The sequence below is a fragment of the Pituophis catenifer genome, unplaced genomic scaffold, assembly GCF_029215685.1.
Source record: "Pituophis catenifer annectens isolate HBS135680 unplaced genomic scaffold, rPitCat1.0.hap2 SCAF_8, whole genome shotgun sequence".
Lineage (NCBI taxonomy): Eukaryota > Metazoa > Chordata > Lepidosauria > Squamata > Colubridae > Pituophis > Pituophis catenifer.
Genome location: NW_027256888.1, coordinates 67,164,180 through 67,183,029, shown reverse-complemented (window position 1 = coordinate 67,183,029; position 18,850 = coordinate 67,164,180). Strand labels below are relative to the sequence as shown.

The 18,850-nt window shown below is 38.6% G+C and overlaps 1 protein-coding gene across 1 annotated transcript in view; it reads left to right on the top strand.

Annotated features, from left to right (window-relative positions):
* The window catches only part of GRID2 (glutamate ionotropic receptor delta type subunit 2), a 1,156,109-nt gene that overhangs the window by 529,385 nt on the left and 607,874 nt on the right, over positions 1–18,850 (top strand). The gene's annotated exons all lie outside the window — the stretch shown is intronic.

Sequence of the window (18,850 nt, the reverse complement as noted above, 5' to 3'; positions counted from 1 at the left end):
CTAGTGCTATTGCTATCCCATGTGATCGCAATTTACAACCTTTTTTTTTCCCCACAAACAAATGTTTATTTCCCATTTCCAGGGGGGGAAAATGCCCACTGCAGACAATTGATTTGCTTAATGACTGTGGCATTCATTTAACAACCCTGGTAATTATTTAACACATACATCCCTGTATGTCAGAAAACCCCTGTTAATTTTCTGGAAATTAAAATGGAAGAATGGGAAGGGGAAAAATGAAGGCATTTTTTATAATTCTATTTCCTGTTTGAGAGAAATGTGGCCAGAAGTTTTCAGTGCTTCTAGGAAAACAGACCAATCTTATAACATCATAAAGTTGTATTATAAAAAGACATTAAGTATTAAAATCCTTTTCGATTTTAAATCTGAAAAACGCATATATGTTCAGGTGTGAGGACAAGGAGTTGCCTTGATCAGAGTTGGGGAATCAGAACAGAAAATCCACTAGAATTTTTTTTTAAAAAAAAAAAAAAGAAAGAAAGAAACACATCAGGCAGATGGCGTGACAGATGGCAGTGGTCTGCTACCATAAAGAGGTCTCTATAAAGAACAAGATTCAGATTATACAACATACAAGTACATTATGATACAGCCCCCATAATATTGTCTTGCATACAATCTTTAGTTTGATTCAAGATTAAACTCAGTTTTCTGAACTTGTACAGAGAAAATTAAACTTTGCTTTTCTTCACAATGGATGAAAGAAATAAAACATAACATGCAAATGGTGGCTAGATTATATAGTTCTTGCTACAGAAATAGGGGTGTTGTTGTTTTTTTCTTAAAGCAAAAACTACTTTTTACTTCCTTTTATTTTTCTTAGAAAGTCCAACTCCAATTCAAGCCACTGAGAAACAATGTTAGCCAAGGGTGAAATACTACCAGTTCGCTCCGGTTCGGGAGAACCAGTAGTGATAAAAACTACCAGTTTGGGTGAAGCGGTTGTTTAAAAAAGCTACCAGTTCCTCTGAACCGGTATTTCTGACGATCAGCTGTGCCACGGGGTTTAGCTTTGCTAGAAAGCAGGAAATCCTGCTTTCTAGCAAAACTAAATCGCGCAGCACAGCTGATCCCCCCCCCCTCGCTGTTCTACTTACCTTCCCAAGCCTCCTTTTGGTACATGCTGCGTTGTGTACTTCACTGTGCCCTCAAAACCTTGTTGTTCTGCCAGGCTGGGCTATCAAGGTAAAGATTTTAATTGGTTTTTAAAAATGGGATTTTAAATTTGGGGTTTTAAATTGAGCCTATCATTTAATAATTTTAATTATTTTTAAATTTTGTCTGTCTTTGTGCTTTTAATCAGGCTGTACACCGCCCTGAGTCCTTCGGGAGAAGGGCGGTATAGAAATAAAATAAATAAATAAATAAATAATAAATAAATGCGCTTGGTGCGCAGTGCGCATGCGTGGCCAGGGAACCGGTAGAAAACTGGTTCAGATTTCACCACTGATGTTAGCCCCATTATTTCTCAGCAACTTCTCCCTAATTTCTTCATTTTTCTGTTTGAAAGAGGGTCTTAAATTTTTCCATTGGATTTATATGGAATCTCTCTCTCTCTCTCTCTCTCTCACTGTCTCTCTCTCTCTCTCTCTCTCTCTCTCTCTCTCTCTCTCTCTCTCTCTCTCTCTCTCTCCCTCCCTCCCTCCCTCCCTCCCTCTGAATGTCTGAGCCTATCAAGTCAAAAAGAGAGTACACTCACAACAATGCCACTTTTAGTTGTATGCTTTTCCTGATCCCATTTAGAGGTTGCTAGCCTTGACTCAAAACTGTGAATTCCTCTTGTCATTTTGGTTACTCTTTGACTTGTCTGCTCCTAAAGGAGTAGCACCTTATAGAAGTTTGAATATGTTCTTAATCCCTTATGATCAGTCAATAATTGATAGATCTAAAAATGCAAGCAATAAAAGAAATTGCTTTATTTTTGACCACTCAGCTCATTCTCTAAATTGAATTTCTGTTTCTAAAAGGATGTGAAGGACAGGATATGGGATAGTTTAAGGAATAGGGTATTTTTCCCCATTCCTCAAAATTATTAAATAACCTCCATCTTGTAATTTCTACATACAGATGCAGCGCAAAAATCAAACAATAGTTCTGTCAGAAATAAGCACATTGATCAGCATAACTGAAGATTTGCTGAATACAATGACAGTCCTGGCATAGACTTAATAAGATTATATGACCCCTTCAGAAATAGCTGCAGTATGGGTAATTTTATATAAAAGGAAAACTTTCTTGAATACACAGTGAAGTAATTATAATTACTCTTTGCTTCTGAAGCAATTTCATCTCTTTGTAGGTCAACCTAGGTTAATTTACAAAGATCAGACAAGTTGGTTCCAAGCACACAATAGAAGATTTAAAAAAACACCTTTAAATGGCTTACTTTTGAGATCAACAGAGATGGTGTGGAAATGGCCTTTGGGCTTACAAAAAGTCAAAGAATGTGAGTGCCAGAATTGAGTATCAAAACCATTTACCATCATCAGTGTTTACGCTTATATCAGACATACCTCTGCTGTGATGAGAGGCTTTCTTTTAAACCAAACCTCAAACAATGATTCAGTTCACCATGGATTGTAACCTTCATGAGGAGCTCATTGACTTTTCAACCCTAAGCCTAATTGCCCAACCTAATAGTTCCCGGCACATAGGAAAAGAACTAAACTTTTTAAAGAGGAAGTTTTAGGAGGTTTTAGGTTTTTGAAAGGAAGGATGGCATTAGAATGCATATCAGAAGATAAAAACCCTACAAGCATATTCAGCTCATCACCCAGAGATCTCTTGGAAGGTCTTAACAAGCGGTTCTTGGTGCACTCTGAGCAGTAGTGGAATGCTGCTAGTTTAACAACTGGTTTGGTAAGCATGTGCTTTGTGCTGAAAATGGAGCATTTAGAAGCTCAGCTGCTTACCTTCCAAGTCAGCAACAGTAAGTAGAACAGCGAGGGGTGAGAAATCAGCTGTGCTGCATGATTGAGATGAGCTAGAAAGCAGGAAATAAAGGACAGGATAGGGTGGGTGCAGGTAGGCGGGGCCAGCTGATCGTCAGAGCTACCAGTTCGCCCGAACCGACTCTGAGCCTTGTTGTTTTCTTGCAGATGTTTCATTACCTAAACCAGGTAACATCATCCTTTCTAGTCCCTGATGATGTTACCTAGATTGGATAATGAAACATCTGCAAGGGGGAAAAAAGCACAGGTTCAAAGAGCACCAAGAACTCCTCATTTCAACCCTGAGCTACAAATATTCTCCTTTAAAATACAATACCATATTGGTTCAAGACACCCAAGGAATCGGTCTCCGGTGCATAAGCTCTCAGTGTACATGCAAAACAACAAAGTAATAGCCATCATAGGATGGCTATTAGGATAAGAATAATAGTGATACCAGTAGAGAAGTAGGGGAGCAGATGAGAAGGATAAAAGTAATATAGACATACTACATGGGTAATAGACATAAGATAGAACTGTGGAAACGATGTTCAGCAGAGCGATGAGCGGTCTTCGTGTCTTTGTTTTTGGCATGAAGGTCTAATCCCTAGAGATTCCCTTGACTTTATTCACACTAGACCAGTGGTCCCCAACCCCCGGTCCGCGGACCGGTGCCGGGCCGTGGAGTACCTGGCACCGGGCCGCGCAGCCGCCGGGGGACATGAACGCTGCAGCGCAAAGGCTCCTGGGCCGTGCGCAATGGGCCGTGCGCAAAAGCTCCTGGGCCGTGCCCCCACCCCTGCGCGCGCTCAGTGGGCCGAGGCGATAAAAAGGTTGGGGACCACTGCACTAGACTACTCCATCCAGAGTCAAAAATGCCACCTCTCCCCAGCTTGGTGAGGGGGAGAGCAAAGATCCATATTACTAGCATTGAATCAAAGTCAGTTTCTCTCCATCTCTCTCTTATTTCTCTCATGTGCATGAGAGAAATGATTGGGATAGAGATGTTTAATTGTATGCATTCTTTACCCAAGTCATTCCTTTGGTATCATAATGATAATACCATACCAAATACTGTATTATGATTAAATAATCTGACACATTTGAAATAATTTGGGACTTTCCAGTGGTGCCAAAAAAAAAAATGCTAAGATTCAAAAACTAGATTCTATTTTCAAAGTGTGAAGTTGGTGTTCTCCAAGAACACCTGGTGGTGGCCTGGTGGCTCAGCAGACTGATAGCATTGTATTTAACACCAGCTGTCTGCAATTACTGTAAGTTCGAATCTCACCAGGCTCAAGGTTGACTCAGCCTTCCATCCTTTCTAAGGAGGTAAATTGAGGACCCAGTTTGTGGGGGCAATAAGCTGACTTTGTATAAATATACAAAAGTATGAAGGCTATTGCTTAACGCATTGTAAGCCGCCCTGAGTCTCCGGAGAAGGGCGGCATATAAACCAAATTTTTTTAAAAATAAAAATAATCAGATACCTATTTCCTTTTCCAAACAAACTATCCTTAGTTTGGAAGTGTGAACAAATTTGCCACGCGGGCATTGACACAGCAACCAAATGCAGTCACCGGAGAGAAAACCGGATGCAATTTGGCTTTATAGGTAAACAACATCATACAAGGAACAGAAGACAGGTCAGTTTCTTAACATAGCAGGCAAAGGACTGGAACAGCTAGTCCTGTTGTATAAAAAGATGAAATGTCAGGAGGCAGTAAAAGGGGAAAAAAGATGGTTTAGCAACACAGTGCCCTGCCAGCTATCTGGCCAGTTGACAAGGTTAAAAATAGACTGAGGTTTAAATTCCCAAGTTTCCAAATGCATAGTTGATACTTTGGAAAACTAATCATGTACTTTGTCAGACTTGTTTGAAGTTAAGACCTGAGAGATTTAAAAGAATTCTGCCAGCTAGGTTGAGTGTAGTTCCTTGCTCTGTCTCACCAGGCGGTCTGGGCCATCCTCCCTCCATCTATCTCCCGCTTCACTTCCCGCTCGATCACTGCAGGTGTTTAAGAGTCTCTCTACCTTGCTTGAGCTGATTAGCAGAGCAATGGAACATCAGGAGGAATGAATGGAATAAATCACATGCAACAAAGAAAAAGCATTTCTGCCTGCAAGAACAATGTGAATAGCAGCAGAGTTCTATATGCAAATGATAGATTAGGGGATAATGATAGAATTACTTTGTCTTATCGGTGCTTTTGAAGAGGAGAACAATCAGAACAGCAAAAGGTTAGACTGGCTAACAGAATTAACTTGTTTTAATTATTATGAGCAGAGGGGTTACAGAAAATAGAACTAATCATATCTTAAGCTTTTGTGGCAGTTTATATGTATAGTGTGCATGTGCTCTCTTTTTTTAACACTGCTACATCTGCCAATATAACAGTATGAATTATAATTTCATTTAAACAAACCTTATGATTATTTTTAAATTAATTACAGTCTTAATAAGACCTGGTAATTATTTATGTCTTGCTTCTTCTTGTTAACCCTTCTTCTTATAGTTTCGCACTGAAACTATACTTTTGTGATTTTTTTCAGTAAACAGATTAATCATTCAGATTTATTTTTTCACCCCATTCTGGTTTTCTTGGGCTAATGGTGCAGTCTCTCCAAAACATGATGACCAAATTAAAGAAGAAAAAGTATCTATGCATCTCTTCTATATCTTGACAAACAAACAGCAGCCTAATCAAGGAACCACCAAAAACACTCCCACCAACAGTGACAGGGCAAGCCACTTGCATATAAACAGAGAGAAAACCCCACTCCCTGCTATCACTGATAATGTTATCTAGTTTGGTAATGAAATGCCTGCAAGAATAGAATAGAATAGAATAGAATAGAATAGAATAGAATAGAATAGAATAGAATAGAATAGAATAGAATAGAATTTTTTATTGGCCAAGTGTAATTGGACACACAAGGAATTTGTCTTTGGTGCATATTCTCTCAGTGTACATAAAAAGACAAGATACATTTGTCAAGAATCATAAGGTACAACACTTAATGATAGTCATCGGGTACAAATAAGCAATCAAATCATACTAGGAAACAATCAATATCAATATACAGTAAATCATAAGGATATAAAGAACAAAGTCATACAGTCATAAGTGGGAGGAGATGAGTGGTGGGAACGATGAGAAGATGAATAGTAATGCAGCCTTAGTGAATAGTTCGACAGTGTCGAGGGAATTATTTGTTTAGCAGAATGATGGCGTTCGGTAAAAAACTGTTCTTGTGTCTAGTTGTTTTGGTGTGTAGTGCTCTATATGGCTGCTTCTGCTCTCCAAACGAGCATTTTTCCTGATATCTGCACAGCCCCTAACCTGTTGAGTTTTCTTAAAACCTTGAAGATTTGTCTTTTTTTTTTATTAGCAGCTTTGTAATCTTATTATTTGTTTTTCCTGTTTGTTTTAACCTCCATAACACATCTTTTTCTAAACCATCTAAAGTCGCTACTGAGACTGACCTGAGATTATAAGTGGCATGAATAAATGATATTGTTGAGATCATCTTGAACGTTGAAGATTCAGGAAGGAACTTCAAGAATCACCCTTCCACTCCATGAAAAATTAATGACAAAAGGCGGTAAGCAGATGAACGAGTGGCACAAAGTGACAGCTTTGGTTTCTGGGAGCACATACAGTCTGTGAATTATCTGATGACGGATTGCTGGCACAAGATAGGTTGCCACTTTTGCACCGGCAGAAATATATCAGGGCACGATAAGATAAACCAGAAGGCCTTTGAAAGTAGCTTGGCTATTCAATTAAGACATTGCATTAAAAGACATCCAAGTGTCTGATTGCATTTGGTAACTTTGACAAGGATGCTTCATTCAAGGGGATAAGAGGTGGATCTTTCCTTCTGCTTGCATTGCATTGTTTCATATCAGTACTTAGCAGTAGTAAACAAGAGTAATTGTGTACCTGTGGGTGTAGGCGGGGGGAGAGTTTGGGCAGCCCAGAGCTTTCCCAGAAAGAGGCCTGGATTAAGAGATTGCACAATTCAGAGTTGGATGGGGAACAAGAAAAGAGGTTCAGGGCAGTGGTGGGTTTCAAATTTTTTTACTACCGGTTCTGTGGGTATGGCTTGGTGATCGTGGCATGGCTTGGTGGGCGTGGCAGGGGAAGGATACTGTAAAATCTCCATTCCCATCCCACTCCAGGGGAAGGTTATTGCAAAATCCCCATTTCCTCCTGATCAGCTGGGACTCGAGAGGCAGAGAATAGATGGGGTGGGGGCCAGTCAGAGGTGGTATTTACCGGTTCTCCAAACTACTCAAAATTTCCGCTACCGGTTCTCCAGAACTGGTCAGAACCTGCTGAAACCCATCTCTGGTTCAGGATAGTTCTGTGTGCATAAGAGCACCAGAATGCCTCCCATCCCTGTCCTAATGTTCCCTTTATTTGTATTCATTTTATGTATTCCATCCATGCTTATACTTATATATATTATCTAATACTTGACAAACAAACAAACAAACAAACAAACAAATAAAATATGTCAGGATACATCCAGTAGATAAGAAAGTTATAGCTTTAGGTGGTCAAGATTCTGTCCGTTAGGTATAAGCAAAGAAAGGACTGAACTAAATTGGAGATCATTTCTCACTTTGATGGGCCTAACAGCAATCTTTTCTTAACAATTATCTAACACCTGAAATGTGTTTGAATATTAGTAGCTCAGGTTGGTGGTTAGGCTGTTGGTTTGAGCTGCGAGCTTGGCAATTTGGGTGCAAACGTTTCGTCACCATTCGAGGAGACATTGTCAGTGCGTTTTGAATTGATTCAGAACGCACTGACGACGTCTCCTCGAATGATGACGAAATGTTTGCAACCAAATTGCTAAGCTCGGTGCTCAAACCAACAGCTCAAATTACCTAATTAGCTAACATCTTCATCAACGTCTGAGTATAATGCACATGAATGAATTCCCTTCCTTCACTTAATTTTTCAAAGCCCTGTGAAATAGACTAAGCTCAGGAAGACAGCATCCATAGCACTGTGAACCTCAGAGTATTTTGGGAAACAGAATTGCAATCTTTTCCCAAAATAACATTAGAACAACTCCATCTGTGTAGGTTCTGGTTTTGCATTTGCTCAGCAGAGAGAGCTGTACATTATTCCTGCATTGTCTGTGTGGATTTTTGATTGGGTAATTATCAGTTTTATTGGATCTGATTCTTTGCAGGATTTTTGGTCTTCACTTAAAGCCCCTAGCTCTGACCACCCAATCTGATATCTGAGATTTTTTTTTATTGAAAAAGTTTTTCAAATACAAATTCCCCCCCCTTTTTTTTCCCCTCCTCCCTAACCCCCCCTCCCCCCCCTCCCCCTGTGGCTTCTTCATAATAAAACCCAAATTCATAACAGATTATATAATACTTTACCATCCCCTTACTCCATCCCCATATGCTGACCCTTTCTTTCTAATAATATATCATATCCCCTTATACTATACATTTCAAAATGACATTCTACTATAACATTATATAATAACTCCTAATTTAGCATAATAATATTATTATATCTCCCAGTTTAGCGATTTCTGCTCATAATCTACCCTTTTTCTACCCCCCCATACATATATTTCTTAAATCAAATCTTTTATGTATATTAATATAACATTTCAAAGCAACCTTCCGCGATATCTGAGTTTTGACTGGACTGTAGATGTGATTCTTGGTTAGAGATGTATGGATAATATAAATCTTTGCTTTCTTTTGCCGCACTCATTCTACCTCTATGTGGCAGGTTTCTGTGATTTTCTCCAATTCTTTTTCTTATATTCTGCTGTCTCTAGGTAGTGTATTTTTTTTATTTTTTTATTTTTTTTTTTAAATTTGATTTATATGCCGCCCTTCTCCGGAGACTCAGGGAGGCTTACAATGCGTTAAGCAATAGCCTTCATTCTTTTGTATATTTATACAAAGTCAGCTTATTGCCCCCACAAACTGGGTCCTCATTTCACCTACCTTAGAAAGGATGGAAGGCTGAGTCAACCTTGAGCCTTGGAGAGATTCGAACCAGCAGAAATTGCAGGCAGCTGTGTTAATAACAGGGTGCACTAAACCCCTGTACTATCAAGGCTCTTTACCTAGACTTTTTGCCTTTCATATTGATAATTATTAAATTTGGGGGTCTTATGTGTCAGGTACTTGTCTGTTTGAATTCTAAAGTCCAAGAGCTCTTTAGCTTCTTCATTTTCTATTACTTTACCTATTTTATGGATCCACATTTCTTGCTTGCAGATCTTCCAAAGCACCATCAATGGTACTTTGTCATAGCATTGTTTGTAGTCAGTCTATATGATCCTGGTGCAACAATTAAGGAATGGTCCACTGTTTCTTAAAACTACTTTGCAGAGATGGCAATTTATTTTCTGTCCTCTCAGTCCTAGCTTTGTATACATTTGTTCCTAAAGAGTGGTCTGGTGAAACCAGAATTAATCCCTCTATCTCTTTCTTCAACTTTCCTGCTCTTAGCCATTACCTGGTCTTCTTGTTCAGCTAGGAAACCTTGTCCAGCTAGGGTTTTTTTTTTAGTGTACTTTGCCTTACCATGTGTCTTTTCTATTCTTCATTTGTTTTTTCTTTCACATCATTTTTGTCTCTCTAATATTCTGTAAGCCTCCATGGTATACTAGGTTCAGTGCAGTGGTGGGTTTCAAATTTTTTTACTACCAGTTCAGTGGGTGTGGCTTGGTGGGCGTGGCATGACTTGGTGGGCGTGGCTTGGTGGGCATGGTAGGTGAAGGATTCTGTAAAATCTCTATTCCCTCCCCATTCCAGGGAAAGGTTACTGCAAAATCCCCATTTCCTCCCTTATCAGCTGGGACTTGGGAGGCAGAGAATAGATGGGGGTGGGGCCAGTCAGAATTTTTACTACCAGTTCTCGAACTACTCAAAATTTCCGCTACCTGACATTTGAAATTAGAGAACAGGAAGATAAATAATATTATGAGATATGGGATTTATTTTTATTTATTTTTACTTATTTTTTAAATTTAATTTATATGCCACCCTTCTCCGGAGACTCAGGGCGGCTTACAATGTGTTAAGCAATAGCCTTCATACTTTTGTATATTTATACAAAGTCAGCTTATTGCCCCCATACTCTGGGTCCTCATTTTACCTACCTTAGAAAGGATGGAAGGCTGAGTCAACCTTGAGCCTGGTGAGATTTGAACTTGCAGTAATTGCAGGCAGCAGATGTAAGTGGATGTTAATTAGTCTGCTGAGCCACCAGAGCTCCTTTTATCAATGGCTAGATAATAAAACATGGAAATGAAATATGAACTATGAAATAGGTGTTATAATACAATTTATGGAAATGATTTTAATGGGATGGAAATGCCATTGTTAAATGAATGACAAATGAGAATAATGATATAAAGATATATGTTAGATTGATAATGCGAGAAGTTAGAGAATTTGTAATGATGAATATGAGACGAAGCACAAAAGATTTGTAACTGACCGACACACTACTTGTAATTGGAATGGATGATGGATGTTTTTATGTTTTGTTTAAAAATAAAAAACTTTTTTTTTAAAAAAAAATCCCGCTACCGGTTCTCCAGAACTGGTCAGAACCTGCTGCAACCCACCTCTGATTCAGTGCATCTTCTCCACTGCCCTTCAGATATTCTTCCGGTGCCTCTTTTTCTTCTTCAGCTGATGCTGTACTTGCAACATTCCATATCCATCTATTTTCCTCAGTAAGTAAAGTCTAACAACATTGCTGCCTGGATGAAGGACATGATTCATTGTCATTATTTTTATAGTTTTCCTATCCAGGGCTTTTAGTTCTGCTTGAGTCCAGTCCACTATTCCAGCTGTGTAATGACTTGGATTGCTCAAATGTTCTTTGCCTTAATGTTATTTCCTTCAGTGAGTGTGAACTTTAAGATCTTCTTCACTTTCATGAGATCTTCACTTCTAACTTTCTTGACTTCAGTATGCTTGATGTTAGCTTGAAGGACCACTAGATATTTGTAGTGATTGCCTATATCCAGACATTTGTTATTTCTGTAGAGCAACTTGATTCCTTCAGTTTCTCTATTCCCCCTCCCCATTGTTAATAAAACCATTTGTCAAGTCCAAACTCAATTTCAATATTTTAGCTGTATTACTCTTTGTTCATAACAATATATGAAGTTGCAGCCGTGCCAGTTATGTAGCTGGGGTGGCCTTCATACATTATTAGACATCATTAAGGTTGAAAAATTGCACTCATAAGTTGCTTAGATATCTGACTGTTTTATTGCCAGAGATGACACCACTTTCTTTTTGCTTTTTTTGTCAGGAAGATAAATTTTTACCTATTGGTTGGCAACTAAATTTTTATTTTCACAGAGAAACAGTTTTAATTATAGTTTTAACTTCATCCATGAATACGTTCTAAGTTTTTATCCTAAAATAAAATACATCTTATCATAATAATAGACTATAATAGTCCATTAATTCAATGGAGTGTGATGAAGCTTCCTTCAAGAAAACCGGGTATTGAAATCTATTGCAATTCCATATTTATCTGACATTTATTTTTAAAGGGGAACACACTCAGCGCATTGTGACAAATCAAGTGTACTTCTGGAATTTAGAAATGCCAAATAAGACGTAGCCCTGGGCTAGTTCAATAAAATAAACAGCACCCAGAGTCCTGTGGCATTGAAGCTGACTGTCATCTATAAGACAATCTAGAGAACTAGAGCAGATCTCATATGAAGGTTCTAAGGGATGACAGACTATAACTACTGCTTTGACAAACTTTGTATGCACTATCATGAGGTGTTAGTTTAATGGCATGGAAAAATATTTGGATGTCCTCCAGGGGTGAAATCCAGCAGGTTCTGACAGGTTCTGGAAAACCAGTAGCGGAAATTTTGAGTTTGGAGAACTGGCAAATACCACCTCTGGCTGGCCCCGGAATGGGGTGGAAATGGAGATTTTGCAATATCCTTCCCCCAGGAGTGGGAAGGGAGTGGGGATTTTGCAGTATCCTTCCCCTGTAGTGGAGTGGGAATGGAGATTTTGCAATATCCTTCCCCTGCCATGCCCACCAAGCCACGCCCACCAAGCTACACCATGCCCACCAAGCCACACCCACAGAACCGGTGTAAAAATATTTGGATTTCACCACTGATGTCCTCCGTCAATGACAGATTTGCGAGAGAAAGGGAGTAATTTTCTAAATAGGAAAAATGAAGTATACTTCAGGAATAATATATACATTTCTACTATACATGGAACATTATAAAATGGCATAAACATATATGACTGTATTGCTCACAAACAAAATTTCATTGGAAGATGAAGACTGCATAAAGAATATGATTCTTCCCAGGATAGTCCCAAACCCTGGAAGTTCAGGTATTGCTTCATCTAAATCTAAACCTAATCAGTCATTATTAAATCTAACCAGTCATGTTTAACTTACATCAGCTAAAATCAATGAGATGCTGCTATTTGCTGGGATCTTCTCTTTCTTATCTCTAGTTGCATAAGATTGGGAAGGTAGGTTGTGATGTTTCACTTGTAGTCCTCATTCTTTAATTCAGTGGTAGACAATTGAAAACCTATAGACCGCATACATTATCCTAGTGCAGGGGTATCAAACTCGATTTCATTGAGGGCCACATCAGGGTTGTGTTTGACTTCAGGGGGCTGGAGTGGGCATGGCCAGGGTGGGTGTGGCAAGCTCGATGTCATCCATGTCAGGGACGCCTGTGGTGGCCCGAGCACTCTGTTAGAGAAAACGGGATCCTGAGCTCCGTTTTCGGCTGTGATGGCCTCCTGTAACCCTCTGCCAAGGAAAACGGAGTTAGGGAGGGCCACTATCGGCCCTCTCAAGCTCCGTTACCTATGGCAGAGGCATCACAGTCCAATCCTTTGTTGTTTCCAGGGTGGCCCCATGGGTCAGATCTAAGCACCCCAGGGGCTGGATCTGGCCCCCAAGCCTTGAATTTGACACCCCTGTCCTAGTGCATCACTTGCACCTCCTACTCAAAGCCTCAGAGGCTGAATGGCTGAAATGCTAATGCTATCAATTTATGGCTGTGTTATTTTTTTTAGCATATGTCAGTGTAAAGAAAAAAATGATAGAAGGATAAGTCCAACTAACAACTTTGATTCTCCTCAAATGCCCCAATAATGTCCTGCTGAAGTGTTATCATTTTGATGGCATCCGTTTTGAAGCCTTCTGCTTAATTCAGCTGAATGCCCGAATAGGAATTCTGATTACTAGAAAATGTCATCAAATTAGCATTCTCTGGCACACCCACACAAAATGAGATTAGTGCAATTATAAATATTGGCTGTTGAGTTTGCTATCTGGGAGGAACAAATATTTGACATTTTTAATCTATGGATTTCATTTAATTTGGAGAATTACCATCCAAAATTATCAGCCCAACACTAACTCAAGAGATTGATGGAAACCAGACCTCCTGACCAGTTCTGTTTATAGTGAAATTTACTATATTTAGATTCATAATTCTTACACATTTCTCCCACCTGAGCAGTGCAAGAGAGAGGGTCTTGCACTGCTTAGGTGGGAGAAATGTGTAAGAATTATGAACCTAAATATAGTAAATTTCACTATAAACAGAACTCTCCTTTGATATGTATCAATCACTGAAATTGTTTCATAATGTATGTATGTATGTATGTATGTATGTATGTGTGTGTGTATATAGATAGATAGATAGATAGATAGATAGATAGATAGATAGATAGATAGATGATAGATAGTTAGTTAGATAGATAGATAGATAGATAGATAGATAGATAGATAGATAGATAGATGGGGGAGGGAGGGAGGGAGAGAGAGGGGGGAGGTAAATGTTTCCCCTGTGTAGCCGTGTCTGACACAAGGGGGCAGTGTTCATCTCCATTTCTTAGCTGATAGAGCCAACATTGTCCAAAAACATTTCCATGGTCATGTGGCCTGCATGACTATATTCTAATTTGCATGGAACACTGTTATCTTCCCCCAAAGTGGTACCTATTTATCTTCTCGCATTTGCCTGCTTTTGAACTTCTAGGTCGGTAGGAGCTGGGGCGAGTAACAGGCGCTCACCCGATTACGTGACACTTAGTTCTTGAATCCAGCTGTCAATCCTGTTCTTGAACCCAGGCTGTCAGCTTTCCAGCTGACAAGCTCAGCGTCTTTAACCATATGTGTGGTTAAGTGTGATCTTAGTCTCTATATTGTATTTTCTGAGTATTTCAGTGTTCACAAACTAACACCATTCTGTCAATAGAATATACTGTAGGCAACGGCTCTTTCTGTTAACCCATCTTCCTCTTTCCTGGGTGTGAAACTGATGTGCTGAGAAAATGGATAAAGTTATTGAACCAACCCCCAAGATCAGCGGTGATATTCACTTACCTTCCCTACCAGTTTGAAAATGTGAGCGTGTGCACGGCCTTCCACACATGTGCATGGCCTCATCCACACAGTCTTCTGTGCATGTGCTTTGCTCGCGTGCACAGCTTGCACACATGTGCACGGCTAAAAAATGTGCCTAAATAGGATGGCATATAGCCAGGACGGGTGGGCTGGCCCAACTGCGATTTCTGCTACCGGTTTGGGCAAACCGGTTTGAACCAGCTGAATACCACCTCTGCCCAAGATGATTTGAGAGTCTTATCTGATCACATACATCACGTGAGTATCTTTTTTACACTTGCTATTCTTTCTTACATTGCAAGAAATGCCATTCCTTAGAAGGCTGAGGCTTACAAGGCCTTGGCAATATTTATTGTCACATGACCTTTGATTTGATTAAAATTTCTGAATACATTTTGACAAGTTAAATTGTTTTTTTTATTATTTGAAAAAAGTTTTTTTATTAATAATTCAAATTTAAGAAACAATGGACATGGTTTGACATCTCCGGTTTCTAACATTTCCATCTCATTCAAATTAATAAATAATATATTCCTTAATCTATACACAAATTTACATATATCTTACTTCATTCCATGCCAAGCATAATTCCTCCTAAACAACTATATCCATATTCAATAAACTTATATCTCACACACACAAGTTCAGTATACATTGACATATATATTTCTAGACATTCACTACACCTTCTTCTTGGCATTCTTCCTCTTGTCTAACCATTCATAAAATTTAATCCAGATTTCATAATATGTTGATTCACTTTTATTTTTGAGTTCCAATGTGAGTCTGTCCATTTCTGCACAACTGAAGATTTTACATAACACTTCTTCTTCTGAAAGTGTTTCTTTACTCTTCCAGTTTTGAGCAAATGCTATTCTTGCAGCTGTTAATATATGTAATATTAGGTAGGTTACATTTTTATTATATTTACCATCTGTCATTCCCAAAAAGAAAAATTCTGGTTTGACTTCTATTTTAATCATTAAAATTTCTTCTGGCCAGCTTTTTTATTTTATTTTGGGCTATTTATCAATCCTATATATTTAATTCAGTATTTCAGGCCATTTATGGAAAAGGGCATTCATGTAAAAGCTTGTCAAATCTTTGAATTTTTCCAAATGTTGTCCTCTACATGGATTCTAATTGGATTGCTTCAGAGATTTGATCTGGAAATTTAAATTAGCAGTGAATTAAAGCTCCATATTAAATATTAAATAACCCTGGTTATTATCATCTGCTGCTACAATCATAACAATATAGAAGTGGTATATATTTGATAGAAAAAAATGTTTACCTGTAAGAAACTTGTTCATTACCTGGAAAACATTTGTTTTCATAAAATAATTCACTGGGTATTTAAGTACAAAAATACATTTTGCTTAAAAGAAATGATTGAGAAAGGTATTTTACACCCAGGTATTCTGCCATATTCAATCAGGATAGTGTAATAAAGATTTATTTTGCTTCAGAATTTAAAAGATGGGGGGAAAAGCTTCCTTGGAGATGTAGAAAATTGCACAACAAATACTTAATGGATTACATCCAAAGCTTCAGCATATGGAGAGATGTAAATAGACTCATTACAGCATCCAAACATGTACAAACACAATCCATTTAACTATATTAACATTAAGATAGTCACAATTACACACTTGAGAGATAATATCATTCCATGGGTCAAGAGTTTGTGTATGTGTTTATATATGTGTGCTGCAGTAAGTCTGTTCAAGTTTTATTTTTAAAAAAGTGTGTGAGCCATAAGTCAACAAATAGTGCTCTTATGCAGTTTCAAATTTCAAATGAGTATTTGAATTGGTATTTGCCTTTTAAAACCCCGGAATTGAATTGCTTTTCAGGTGCCTTGTTACATCAGTCTTCTGTCTTTTGTCATTCTTAGCCTGCATTTGTTGTTCCTGCTGCAAGTCCTGACACAAAGGAGACAACTGAAAAATAGCTCTCTGGTGGCTAATCCAATAATATTTTTCAAGAAATGTCACATATTAATAAAGGCCAAAGGTCATTTGAATTTTTGCCGGACCTTTCCATCATGATATGTTTTTTTCTGTCAGAAACTGAGTTCCCTCAGAAGGCAGATCTTTCACATACTGGGCATATCTAGTGTGATGAAAAGAAGGACTAGGCTTGACATGATAGCAGAGTTCCAATATCTCAGGGGCTGCCACAAAGAAGAGAGAGTCAAGCTATTCTCCAAAGCACCCGAGGGTAGGACAAGAAGTAATGGATGGAAACTAATCATGGAGAGAAGCAACTTAGAACTAAGGAGAAATTTCCTGGCAGTCAGAACAATTAATCAGTGGAACAACTTGCCTCCAGAAGTTGTAAATGCTCCAATACTGGAAGTTTTTAAGAAAAGATTGAACAACCATTCGTCTGAAGGGTTTCTAGTCCTTTCCCCATTCTAGTCTCTATTCTCTTAATTGTGCATACAGTATCAATATATGTTCAGTGAACAGAATGTATCAATCAATCAATCAATCAGGCTAGATTCTCATAGAATCTTATTAATCTGATTACCAAAAACAAAAAAGGGAGTTGGGAGAATAGATTACAGAATGTTGTAAGCGGAACACGTGTCCTTTAGTGCTCCATTTAGCAGAAAGTTCACTCAGAAAGATGCCTCTCTTTAATCCTGTGATCCAGTTCTGTCATTAGAGAATAGAGTACTATGTATGCAGGGGTGGGCTTCAAAAATTTCAGCAATGGGTTGCTGGGTGGGCGTCACCATGGTGGGCATGGCCTAGTTGACCTCCTGCACCATGGTGTGGGGGGGGCATTTTCGCCTTCCCCAGGCTCTGAAGACTATCCTCGAGCCTCTGGGAGGGGGAAAACTGCCTCCCCTGGGCTCCGGAGACCCTCTGGAGCTTCAGGGAGGTCCATTTTCCCCCCTCTCCAAGCCTCCATGTGGGCACTGCACTTACCTCCAATCCAAAATGGGCCGTGTGGAGACTCCTGGGAGGGGTGGGGTGGGGTGGGCAGGGCCAGCCAGGGGCAGGATTTGGAGGTTCTCCGAACCTTCCATAATGTTAGCTACGGGTTCTCCTGAATCCAGGTGAACCAATAGCAGCCCATCCCTGTATGTATGCCTTCTTGAGAGACATCATCTAGATTTCATGATGATGACGATCTGCAAATCACCATCTGCTTTTTCAGGCTGCAAAATACATTACAACTCATCTATGTTTCATTTTTTATTTGTAACATTTACATAAAAACGATAAAACATTTAAAACTCCTCGAAAATATATATATATATGCTGAACCATGTAGAACTCTGGCTCATATAAATACCTAAAGATGTCAATGCCTGTATTATTTAAAACCATATCACTATAACACATTGATTAGATGATCAAATGAGACAATGCATATTATAGCGGATAAGAATGAACAGCATGCCTGCTGGTGAAATGTACTATATAGCATAGTGTTCAATTATAATTCTCTTCCTTCACTCCAGGATTCATGTTCTTCCCTCCCCTTGATTAGAAACCATGCTGCTTAAAATGTTTAGCAATTATAGATCGGGAGCACTGAGTAATTTATATGGATGTAATGACTTAAATGGCTCTTCATTATATTGCAATCAGATCTGAGATGCTTTGGAGATGTAGCTTATCCATTCTCAGCATGCTGGGTTAACTTCTTCTAGAGGTACAAGGGGATGCCAACAGGTCAGTAAGCTAAAACCTGGCCAAAATTGTGGAAACCTTTTGGGAAAAGTGTATTTTCTAAAACTAGCTAATAACGCCACTTTTTTTGGTATTATTAGTACCATAAAATTATATATCATAAAATTATATATCAATGGAAAGATAATTGAATCAAGAATGTAATGCAATAACTTTTATGAAGGATTTGCTGTTAGAATAGCAGTGACAGTATAAAGAAGAAAAGTAAAACATGTAGAAAAAATGAGATATACAAAAATTATCACCATAGAAAAAATGAGATATACAAAAATTTTCACCATGTCAGTTAATACTTAGTTGGGTAACCTTTAGCATGAATTACGGCCTTACAATGTCTTCCCATGGAGTGAACCAAGTCTTTTAGTTCTGCAGCTATTATAATGTGAAACCAAGATTGAATGATTGCTTCTATTAACTGGGTTTTATTGCTGGGTCGCTTCTGAGTAACATTTTTCTCCATAGATTTTCAATTGGGTTAAGGTTTGGGCTATTCCCAGGCCATTCCAGCAGTGGAATATGATTATCTTGAAATGCCAAAAAAGATAAAAAAAAGTGTTATTAGCTAGTTTTAGAAAATACACTTTTCCCAAAAGGTTTCCACAATTTTGGCCACTACTGTAGGATAAGGAAATCATCTCCTGGTGTAACAAAGCAAACAGAAAGAGTTTAAAAATGAAAATTGCTTTTATTACTTTAAAGGAGAATTCCATTTTGACCCATGCCAATCAACCACATTGCCAAACCTGTCAGAATT